This window comes from Boleophthalmus pectinirostris, unplaced genomic scaffold (genome assembly GCF_026225935.1).
Source record: "Boleophthalmus pectinirostris isolate CB_2022bp ecotype Guang Dong unplaced genomic scaffold, ASM2622593v1 HiC_scaffold_12, whole genome shotgun sequence".
NCBI classification, from domain to species: Eukaryota; Metazoa; Chordata; class Actinopteri; order Gobiiformes; family Gobiidae; genus Boleophthalmus; species Boleophthalmus pectinirostris.
The window spans coordinates 35,308,173-35,320,801 of NW_026571018.1; the positions used below are offsets into that span (position 1 = coordinate 35,308,173).

Genomic DNA, 12,629 nt, shown 5'->3' on the forward strand with positions numbered 1-12,629 from the left:
ACGGTCTTTATCCGTTTTTTCCATTTCTTCATTTAAACACAAAATCGAAAACTGAAAAAACGAATCGTTATCCGTTTTTTCATTTTGGTTTTGGAGACAAATATGAAGAAAACAGTTTTTTCTTATTTTTGGTTTTATATTGAAAAACAAATGAACGAATGATAGACGGATTACTTTCTGACCCCATTTTAAAGGTTCTGTCTTGTGCAAAGTGGACTCTTGTGAGCTTTAAGGGATGTTTTAATGTCGTTACTTCATCAAAAACAGACCTGGAGTTGCGTTTTTACTACTCCTGCATTATTAATCTATATCTCAAAATTTAAAAAACATAACTCCAGGTCTGTTTGTGATGAGGAAACAACATTATAAAAGATTAAAAAAATAGGTTAATATGAGAATTTTAAATGAAATAGAGCAAACTGGGGCAGACAAAGAGAGAACATGCAAGCTCCACTCAGAAACCGGTCGTCCGGAAACACAATTAGTAACACGATTTAACTATTAGAATGACTGAATCGATGTATGAGATAAATGTGTCTTGGTCACTTGACATCACCCTCACTAATGCGGACAGAACAGACCACACTGTATCCCACCATGCACTGCACGGCCCAGTTTGACTCTTGAGTCACTCATGGAACATTTTTCTTTGAGCATTTTAAATATGTCATTGGCTTTTTATGACATGACACGGCCCAACGGTTTTTCTGTGGTTTACTGTGCCAGGCTGCAGCTGGAAGAGACAGTGAGGAGAGGAAATGTAGGATTCAAGGAAAAAGTCGTTCTTCATTTTTCTATTAGTCATTCTTTTTTTTAACTTTTTAATACTTTAATTCATACTGTATGTGGTTTGATTTATGTTATAATGTCAAAAACATACTTGAAGTTGTGTTTTGTTTCATTCACACACATTTAACGTACAAAGTTCTTCTCTCAAACAGAAAACTTGGTAATACAGGAAGTGCTCCACTGTGTTTTTAAACTCCGTACGCCTTCGCTGGAATCATTTGGACATTTTCAGCCCTGGAATTTGCCCAAAGGAAGATGTTCACTTGAAAACTACTCTTTCATGACATCACGAGGTGGAACAGAGCATTTAGAGGTTTGGAGATGCAGACAGTAGGGGTGTAGCGGTACATGTATTTGTGCCGAACCGTTTCGGTACAGGATGTTGAGTTCGGTGCAGGACTGTGCATGAGAGAATTTGCGCAACTAGTGTGTGTTTACATTCCACCCACTACATGTGCAGCTACACGAAGACTCGGCTCTTTAATATTCACGAGGAAAGTCGTCCGTGATTGGGGCAGTGTTTCCCACAGGGGCAACCGCCTTGACAACGTCTCTCTCCGAATTACATGAATCCTCACAAAACTACGGTTGTCGAGCTCTGGTCCCGACTTTTTCCTTTCGGAATCTCCACCCCCCAATACCCCCAACCTCTGTCCGTGGCGAAAGGGTATTTTGAACCGCTGGGGACACTGTAACTGCTGCAGATCTGCACTAACTGCAGACAATGTGGACAAGTTGTTTTTTCTCTCCAAAAATCGGAAGATTGAGTAAAATTTCATGCTGGAACTGTTATTGCTGTGTTTACTTTTTGAAAAGTTTAGTTTACTGTTTACAAGGAATTTATTTTTTATAATATTTCATACATTTGTTGGTTATTTGAGAATTTTTTTTTTTTTTTTTACTTAACCAAGCAACACATTGCATTTATTTTATTTTCCTGTTTGCAGTGTTGGGAAGGTGACTTACAGATTACATACACCAAAATGTAGTTTGTAACGTAATCCATTAAATTATTTAAAGTGAGTAATGTAATCTGAATACTTTGGATTACTTGATTTGCTGTAGAGAAGCAAAGACGAGGATATCGTAACATAAGAAGTTTTGTCTGATAAAAGAAAATAAAAAGCCCAGACTTTCCTTAACCAAATAAAAAATATTATTGATAGAAGAGGAGGAGACACGCCCACACAGCAGGATTTAGTCCTGTTAAATCCTGTTTGAGACATAGTTTAGACCTGGTTTTAGTCCTGGTTCAGTCTTGGTTTAGTCCTGGTTTAGACCTAGTTTAGACCTGGTTTTAGTCCTGGTTTAGTCCTGGTTCAGTCTTGGTTTAGTCCTGGTTTAGACCTGGTTTAGACCTGGTTTAGACCTGGTTTAGACCTGGTTTAGACCTGGTTTAGACCTGGTTTTAGTCCTGGTTTAGTCCTGGTTTGGACCTGGTTTAGTGTCCGGCAATGAGTGGAATTACTGGAAAAAGAAAAAAAAAGAAAAAAAGGGACATAGCCGAAAAAGTGAAAACAGTAAAATAACTCTGTGTAATCCATTTATTTCAACAAAGTAACTGTAATCCAATTACCACTCATGGAAACAGTAACTGTAACCGAATACAGTTACTCATAATTTGTACTCTGATTATGTAACTCTGGTACATGTAATCTGTTACTCCCCAACACTGCCTGTTTGTATAATATTTAAAACAAATTGTTGGTTTAATATGTACCGAAAATGAACCGAACCGTGACGTCAAACATACTGAACCGTGATTTTTGTACCATTATACCCGTAGTAAACAGATTAATATTAAAGGACAAAATTCAATTAACACCATTATAACACAGTTTTAAAGCTCACACGAGTCCATGTTGCGTCATACAGGACCTTTGAATAATTCTCGTCTTGTCTTGTTCCACTTGCTTCTGCCCTCAGTGGTTTCTTTTTATTATTTTTTATTACTTTCACTTCCCGTTATGTAACGCACCAAACATCTGAAGCACACTTTAAACATAATACCTCAACCAAAACTGGGGTCCATTCATTTGTGTATAACCAAAAAAATCCCCGTTCAGACCATTGTAGATCGTCAAAATTTCCACTCACGCCGTCCCGTCCCACGAGCCCCCCCCCCCCTCCCCCCCCGCGTCTGTCTCTCACAAATGTCATCTGAAATTAGCCTGATCTTTCGCCGCTGTCAATAACGCGTCTGTACGAGCGTCGCGTTGCCGTGGACGCCCGAACAACACGGAGGTTTTGTGTTTTCCGGGACAGTGAGGAGGAGAGGGGAGGGTTCGGGGTTGCGGGTTGCGGGTTGAGGGGGGTGGGGGGGGGGATACTGTCCGTCCCACGCGCTCACTGTTGCCTGTTCACAGACACTTGGCGCCTCATAAAAAGCCGCGATAGCAACACCTCCGTCGCGGATTGCTGAAGCATGACCTCAGCTCTGCCCACGCTCGACACTGCAAAACAAATAAATATGGACTGGACTGATAACAGACGGCGTGAATCAGATGTTACGTCTTGAGGAATAAAAGTAAAAAACGCCGTACCTGATTTTTTTTTTACTGTCTTAAAGGTGCAGCTTTCAACATTCTGTCTAGCATTTAAAAAACAATACAAAAATCACAATAATTCTCTCTGTGAACAGTGTTGCCTCTCCACAGATCTGGCCTTTTATTATGTTTTTATTGCTTTTGATGAGGTAACGGCATTATAACCTGTGTTGGGGAGTAACGGATTACGTGTATCGGCATTATGTAATCAGAGTACAAATGATGAGTAACTGTATTCGGTTACAGTTACTGTTTCCGTGAGTGGGAATTGGATTACAGTTACTTTGTTAAAATAAATGGCGGTATTTTCCTGTTTCCACATTTTGGGCTAAACCAAGACTAAAACCAGGACTAAACCAGGATTAAACCAGGTCTAAACCAGGATTATACCAGGACTAAACCAGGACTAAACCAGGACTAAAACCAGGACTAAACCAGAACTAAAACCAGGACTAAACCAGGTCTAAACCAGGAATAAACCAGGACTAAACCAGGACTAAACCAGGTCTAAACCAGGAATAAACCAGGACTAAACCAGGACTAAACCAGAACTAAAACCATGACTAAACCAGGACTAAAACCAGGACTAAACCAGAACTAAAACCAGGACTAAACCAGGTCTAAACCAGGAATAAACCAGGACTAAACCAGGACTAAACCAGGTCTAAACCAGGAATAAACCAGGACTAAACCAGGACTAAACCAGAACTAAAACCATGACTAAACCAGGACTAAAACCAGGACTAAAACCAGGACTAAACCAGAACTAAAACCAGGACTAAAACCAGGACTAAACCAGGACTAAACCAGGACTAAAACCAGGACTAAAACCAGGACTAAACCAGAACTAAAACCAGGACTAAAACCAGGACTAAACCAGGACTAAACCAGGTCTAAACCAGGAATAAACCAGGACTAAACCAGGACTAAACCAGGACTAAAACCAGGACTAAAACCAGGACTGAACCAGGACTAAACCAGGACTAAACCAGGAATAAACCAAGACTAAACCAGGACTAAACCAGGACTGAACCAGGACTAAACCAGGACTAAACCAGGAATAAACCAGGACTAAACCAGGTCTAAACCAGGAATAAACCAGGAATAAACCAGGACTAAACCAGGACTAAACCAGGACTAAACAATATGACACTTAACATCAGGGTGGACATACTTTAAGGCAGCAGTGATTTCATATAGAAATAATTTCTCTATCAATAATCATTTTACTCTGGTTAAGGAAAGTCTGGACTTTTTATTGTCTTGTAACAGACAAAACGTCTCATGTTAACAGATTCTAGTCTTTGTTTCTCTACAGCAACAGTTGCCTGTTCATGGAGACTTGGGCTCAACAGACAATTTAAAAAGAACAAACAAGAATTTGCAGGATGTGGTTGGTACATTCATTAAAAAACAAAACAAAACATGACAATATCAAGTAATCCAAAGTATTCAGATTACATTACTCACCTTTAAGTAATTTAATGGATTACGTTACAAACTACATTTTGGGGTATGTAATCTGTAATCTGTAGGGGATTACATTTTAAAAGTCACCTTCCCAACACTGGTTATAACATGGCTTAAACCACAAGAGTCAACTTTGAATCATGTTCGGCCCTTTAGATACAGAAAACAACTCCTCAAAAATCATTGCGCCTCCTTCATGAATCTTTTCTAAATGTGGGAGTTACAAACATTTTTTAAAGAAGATGCTGAGTGAATTCTTCAGATTCACAAAGCGTTCTTTCTTAAGCAGCTGAATTCCTTCTTAAGGGACAGTCACTCCGAATTCACCAACACTGAGCTACGAACACCTCCACACTCCTTTACATTTCATTTACATAGAAAATGGATTTGTATTTGGTTAGAAACATCGTCTGAACTTCCAGATATGGCCAGTATGGGTTTGGTTTTATGACGTGTGAAAGTGCGAGGGAAAGAGTGATGAGGAGGTCTACAGACTACAGCTGTTTTACACTGGAAAAAAACAATATTTAAGTGAGTTAAAATGACTTAAATTAAGAACATTTGACTTTATTTGAGGAGATTCAACTTGACAAGTCAAAGCATCTTCCAGTGGAAGAAGTCTGTTTTTCTTAATTCAAGCAAGATTCTTTTTCTTATTATTTTAAGTGCAAAAAGATGTTGTTTTTCGTAGTTTAAGTGTAGCAAGATGTATTTTCATATTTTAAGTACAAAAAGTCTTATTCCACTGGCAGATCATCTTACTTGTCATGTGAAATGTACTCAAATCATGATAAAACTTTCTTAATTCAAGTCATCTTACCTTGAATAGGTTTTGTTTTTTTTGCAGTGTACAGCTTCAGCTTCATTTCAAATGTCCAGACTCACATGAACACGCTCAGGGAGGGAAGATTTAAGACATAAACTTAAATAAGCGGGCGCTTTAGTTGTATTTATTGCACTTTCCGGGATCACGGACCTGTGGTAAATAGTGAGGGAGGGGGGCTGGGGTGGGGAGCGCTTTGGTCATGGGGGGTGATGTTAGGTCCAGCGCGGTGACCAGGTGCAGGGCTGTGACAGACGCCCATATGGAGGCACTGGGGCTGGGACAGACTGAGACTCACTGCAGCCTGGAGAAACTCTGTGAGACCAGGGATCTCCAACTTGTAGCTCCGGAGTTGCCACCAGTGTTGGGGAGTAACAGATTACATGTACCAGAGTTACGTAATCAGAGTACAAATGATGAGTAACTGTATTCAGTTAGAGTTACTGTTTCAGTGAGCGGTAATTGGATTACAGTTACTTTGTTGAGGTAAATGGATTACACGGCGATATTTTCCTGTTTTCACCTTTTGGGCTATATCCCCCCCTTTTTTTTTTTCTGTTTTTTTAGTGTCCAGCAATGAGTGGAATTACTGAGGGGAAAAAAAAAAAAAAAAGGGATATAGCCCAAAATGTGAAAACAGGAAAATATCGCATGTAATCCATTTACTTCAACAAAGTAACTGTAATCCAATTACCACTCACTGAAACAGTAACTGTAACTGAATACAGTTACTCATAATTTGTACTCTGATTACGTAACTCTGGTACATGTAATCTGTTACTCCCCAACACTGCTGACTCTGCCCCTGCGTAGGATTTATTCTTCCAGAAGAACATTTTCAGATAATAAAACGTGTTGTAAATGCCAAAAATGTTCTTAAGAAGGCCTTAAGTTCAGATCTGTTTGTAATGATGAATCCCGACTGAGGCCCATTGTTCTGTGTCTCTTCATCTTCACCGAGCTCCACTTTGTTAAATATTTGGCTTCCCGGGTGCCACCAGGGCAAATCTAACACCTAAAACCGCTCTAAAACTGATCTCGAATCAAATAATATGGATCTAATTACAATGAATAGACCAAACTGGGACTTTTTAGAGTGCACCTGCCACAAACATGACCTCACCCTTTTGGCCCGGAGCGTTCCACTGTAGTCGCTGGTTCTCTGCCCGAGGTGTGGATGAATGAGGGAAGAGCAGGTCAACTGCAGTGCGCTCCCATTGTCCACCCCACTCTGGCGTCGTGCCGTGAGCTTTGTTTGGAACAGAGTGGATGCTTTCGAAGGCAGCGGCCAAAACCATGGAGACTAGCCCCCCCTTTTGGTCCCCCCTTTAGGCCCCCAAGAGGTGAAAAATGCAGACGGTAACTGTGAGAGGTGAAAAACAACTCTTGGACATCGCAGACTGGAATAAAATGTACCAGAACGTGATATTTTTCTTGGGAGATGTGTCCGCCGTATTTAAACAATCTTTCAATGCCTGTCAGGAGCACGGGTGACTTTTCTCCGCGTCTTGAGCTATAGGTCCCAACACAGAAAGAACATGCAAACTCCACGCTGGAAGTCCCCCACAAACGGTCCAAGAAATCAAACATTAGACTTAACTTTCAATCACTTCAGTCTGACATTTATACGAAGGACGATGTTAGTTTTGGTGGAGGGTTTGTCACCTTCTCGACCTTAAGGTGATGTTAATAATGCATTGTCCGGAATGTTTCAGAGGATAGTATTAAACATATCACCATGGAAACAAGTAGGTGACGCTATCAGTTGAAGTTATAGGTCAGATCTGTGGAGAGGCGTCTGCTTAAGGAAGACCTACTGTGATATGTCAGCTGTATAGTGATATCTGGGTCCGGTCAAGTAGTAACGGAGGGAAACAGGGGCAGATTTTTTACATTCAAATGTCTCTTATTCAGAAACTAGAGGGACTATTGAAATAAGTAAAGTATCAGAATGTAGGAAAGAGTTACACTCCAACAGGGTCAAGTTAAACCTGTGATATTCTTTCAAGTTGTTGACAAAAAATTTAAAAACTCATGTCGGTAACGGAGGGAATGAAATATGCAGCACTTTTTGGGCAATAAATCCAAACAGTGATAACTCTTGGTTCTCACTTACATATCCTTAACAAACTGGTTTGAATATTTGCTTCATATAGTTTTCTACCATATGGTACAAGATTAGGTTGAAAAACCTCTTACTTTTTGAGTCATGAGATTTTTTATTAAGAAAGGTCATGGTAACGGAGGGAAAAGTAACGGAGGGAAAATTGTGCAAACAAGTAGAAGGTGCAGGATTTTGCATAATTTGTCATATTTTTTCTTCTGAATACTTTAATATTACTTCAAAATGAAAGGAAACTATTTCTATAAAATATGTCAGTCCTTCCAAGCAAATTTTTATTTTAAATACTTTTTTTTTTTTTTTAATCCTGTACCTTCATCAACAGTTCAAAGATGGAATAACACAAGATATGATGAAATACATCCATTTATTTACATGATTTCAGATTAGTGAAATCTTATACTTTTACCTGTTTCTAGTGTACACATTTTATCATATTTATTAGTTTTAGGCATATTTATAGGATTTCCAGTCTTTCCTCTGTAGGAGCCTCTGCATCAGGAGCGGAGGTCGGCTGTAGCTGCCGGGTCTGTCCTGTTGGCTCCTGGTGGAGGGTTGGTGCTCAGGCTTCATCTCTCCCCTGGGCCCTGTGGTGGTTCCTGGTGGGGGTGGACGTCTCTCTGTTCCTGGTGTAGACGGCTCCTCTGGTGGTGCTTTCTCAACTGGTTCACCTGTATTCAGCCTCACATTCTACTTAGTGTAGTTTTGTGTATTTTACCATGTTAGTGTGTGAGTGTGCATGTGTGTGCGTGTGCGTGTGTTTGGGTTGTTTGATTGTGTGGGGCGGGGCAGGTGTCGGGGTTGGGTTGGTGGGTTGGGCGGAAGGAAATGTGGGATTGTTTTTAATCACTGTAAAGCACTTTGTGTTACATTTTGTATGAAAAGTGCTTTATAAATAAAGTTTGATTGATTGTTTGATAGTGTGGACGAACACTGCATCTCAACAAAAACAACTCGAATATGTACTCGTGTGGATGGGGCCAAAGAGTTGTGAAGGGATTTTATTTTATTTTTTTCATTTGGTTTTCCGATAAATCTATGTTATTAGGTTATTTTTTCAGCCCAAGAGTTTGTTTTCATACCTGACAGTCTGGCTCTTCCTCAGATTGGTCATGTGATGTTGCTGTGACATGACCGCTCAGTTGATTTATATAGGTATATAGGTTTTGGTTTCCTACCAATGGAGGCCTGACGACAGCGCCATCTGTAGTCCAGCTTCCTCAAGACAGTATCCCAGGTGTGTGAGAGTAAAAAAGCCCCCGTCGTCCCGGTTCAGAGTCCAAAACTTGTATAAATCAGCTGACCAGACACTTCACAGCAACATCATGTGACCACTCTGAGAAAGTCCAAACTGTATTAAAACAAACTCTTGGTCAGAAAAATAAAACCTAATAAAATAAACAATATATGATGCTGCCGAATCCTACGTGTATCGCCGATAAAGAAAATAAAATTGGAGAAGAAAGTACGTACAGAGCAGTGAGCAGGTGTAAAAACGGGGGTTGATCTGCAAAATGGCCTCTTGGAAATAAGCGATTAAAGATGACTCAAACACGCACGAATCACTCCAAATACAACCTCGGGTGAGTAAACAGTGAGGGGAAATAAATATAACAGGGTCAGCAGCTCTGAAAAGTCGATTTTCCGTAATAGGTCCGCTTTAACACTGCTAAATAAATAAATGCAAGATAGATTGGTCTCATGCCATGGAACATTCCAGGCAAAGCGATCACATCTCCATAGACATGCACGAGGCTCACTGCACCGGTTTTCCATTGAATTTGGTTTGTTCCTTTCTTAGTATTATCAACAATAGTTTGCAGGGTCATTTGCAGTGGTGGAAGGGACCGAAGTACTAGTAAAGTACTTTTCTGGTGGAGGGTAGGTCAAATGCTTTTCTCCATTGAGATGTTATTGCTTTGTGTGGAATGTTTCACAGTGTGGTATTAAATCATTCTATCTTCATGGAGACCAAACCAGACCAAGTTACAGGTCAGATCTGTGGAGAGGCGACCCCACTCACAGTCAGAAGGCCTTTACCAGAGCAATGACATATCCATAGAAACAAGAAGGTGGTGGACCCCCAGCCAAAAGTAACATAGTACACAGTAGAATATTTAGGAGTGTTTGTACTTTACTTTAGTACATTTTACAGTGGATACTTTTTACTTTTACTTCACTACATTTGAGAGAAGGTTTCTGTACTTGCTCCACTACATTTTTGAACAAGACAGAAAAGTAAAAGTACTTTTCATATGATTTTAGGAGTTATTTTACCATGTTCATTGTAACATCCTGACTTGAGTTTTTGAGTTCAAGCTTCGGCTTTGAGCAAACAAAAATAAATACACAAAATTCATAAGAAAAAATAAGAAATTTATTCATATTGTTATTCTGTTATACAAGTGGTCGAAATGAGTTTCCTCTGCAGGGTGACTGGGCACTCCCTTAGAAATAGGGCGAGGAGCTCAGTCATGCGGGAAGAGCTCGGTGTAGAGCTGCTGCTCCTCCACGTCTCCCTCGGGAGATGTTCTGGGCAAGTCGCACCGGGAGGAGGCCCCGGGGAAGACCCAGGACACGCTGGAGGGACTATGTCTCTGGGCTGGCCTGGGAACACCTTGGGGTCCCCCCAGAGGAGCTGGCGGAAGTGTCTGGGGTGAAGGAAGTCTGGGAGTCCTTGCTTAGACTTCTGCCCCCATGATCCAGCTCCGGATAAGCAAAGGAAAATGGATCAATATAACTGCATTTTAACAAATCAACAACATTTGAAATATGTCAAATACTTTCACTTTTTAGTATTAAAGTAAACTTTTTAAACAAGTACTTAAATACTTTTACTTAAAAGCGTGTTGTGTAACTTCTGGCGCTTGCTTGTCTCCATAGAAATTATTCTTTTGCTTTGGATGTTCCACAGTATGACTTTATCTATATCAAATACTGGTGTTTTTATTGCTCAAAATACCTTGAAAAATAAGTGGTGAATAGGCTTACCTCTCCACAGATCTGACTTGTAACTTGCTTGATCATACCACCTGACTGTTTATGTGGAGTTAGCTAAGATTAATGTCACACTGTGGAACATTTCAGGCAAAGCAATAGCATGTCCATGGAGACAAACAGGTTTTTTCATGTAAAACTTTTACTTAGTAATTTTTCTACTAACTCTCTATTTGTACTTCTTCCACCACTGGTCGAGTGATATAACCAGATGTCCTAACCACTGTAACCTAAGAGTAAAAATAGTCTTTGCCTCTACTTATTGAAGTTATAAAGCCTAAAATCTACTGCCGCCAAGCCCGATTTGTGAGTGAAAAGTTATCAGCAATCCAAATTCTGAGCTAACCAAACCTGATTCTTTAGAGGAACCTTTGAAGATATGTTTTTCTCACAGTAATGATGTTGATAAAACAGCAACCTCAAATCCCAGGCTGAGAAGATTGTGCAAAAATGTGTTTTCCAAGACAAAGCTAATCCGCGATATCACAGCATTTTAAAACCTGAAAAGATCCGTGGAAACTTAACCCGTGCATTCCTGTTTTCATATGGGGTTTGTAGCGCACGATAGGCCTGGCCCAACTCAGCATATTAGCAAAAGTATTTTATCGCCGTGACATTTACGTAATTCAGGCTGAGAAAATACCGAGAGCTGATCTAAAGAGCAGACGGCTTCAGATAGGAGCAGTTATCGGTGTAATCCAGGCATGTACGAGACAGTTCCTAGAGAAAAATAACGTGCTGCTGACGGTTACTGTATTATCTTTCAAATGAAACGCAAGCTTCATCATCTGCTTAATGTTGCCAAGGTTGAGAAATGAGAGGGTGTCCTGGTTGCAAAAAGAATGAAAGAACTGCTAGAGTTGAGTTACATTTGTTCATATTTTCTTCTGCTAAACTTCTACTAGGCTCGACTCTGGCTCCAGTTCACTTCGTATTGAAAAAACTTCGCCCGTCCCTCAGGCTCCTCATTTTGGTCTTAAAATGTTTGTTACCAGCTCTTCATGATCCTGGTGCTTTTATTTTACTTTTTTGTCTGTAAATAAATTCCTAATATGGAAATCGGCCCCAAATTCGCCCTGTAACTGCCTGGCCTCAGTGAGCTTCATTTGACCAGTCTGGCTATGCCGCCGTTGTAGGAATTATAGGCTCTACTGTATTCACGCTTAAGTCACAAACCAGGAAGACATTTGGAAGACAAACTGAAATATCATGATTTTGTATCGTCAAAAGTGTCACAATAACATCGTGGGCTGTCACAATATATCAAATTACAACTTCCTTTGCTTAAATGCAAGGGTTTATAGTAGCAACAGCTTATGAACATCAGAAACTACATTTCCCATGATTCATTTCAGTGCAGACAACATGAAGAGATATGTTCTTGACTTGAACTCTTGGGATTATGACAGAAATAATTCACACCAAAATCTTGTCAAGGTATTTTAAAAGCAAAATAATTGTCCTATCTACAATTATATTAGCCTCTTACAAAATATTGTACCAAGAGATATGGATATTGTTACATCCTTTCTAATTACAGTTCCGCGTTGACTCAGCACACACTGTCGCCGTTGCCCTTGTCGTTTATGGGTCTGTGTCGAGGTCTATGCGCTTCAAAGTAATTCACCGCCACAAGACTACGGGGCTAAGATTTAAAAATTGAGTTTGTTTTTTACCAAATGAAGCGAGAAGACAGAGTACTGGAAATGTATGTAGAGCGAATGAAGAGAGGACCAATCACAGCCCATATTGTCTGCGTCGTTTCAACGCAAAGTTAGAATATTTTGGAGGTGCACGTCAGTCGACGCAGAATCTCTGTGAAGGGGATTCAAGGCGATGCAGACTCTCTGGGTCGTGACGCAGACGATTTGACACACAGCCA

General features: G+C 40.2%; 1 protein-coding gene across 1 annotated transcript in view; it reads left to right on the forward strand.

Moving 5' to 3' along the window:
• The window catches only part of pdlim4 (PDZ and LIM domain 4), a 175,602-nt gene that overhangs the window by 75,901 nt on the left and 87,072 nt on the right, over positions 1–12,629 (forward strand). The window lies entirely within an intron of this gene.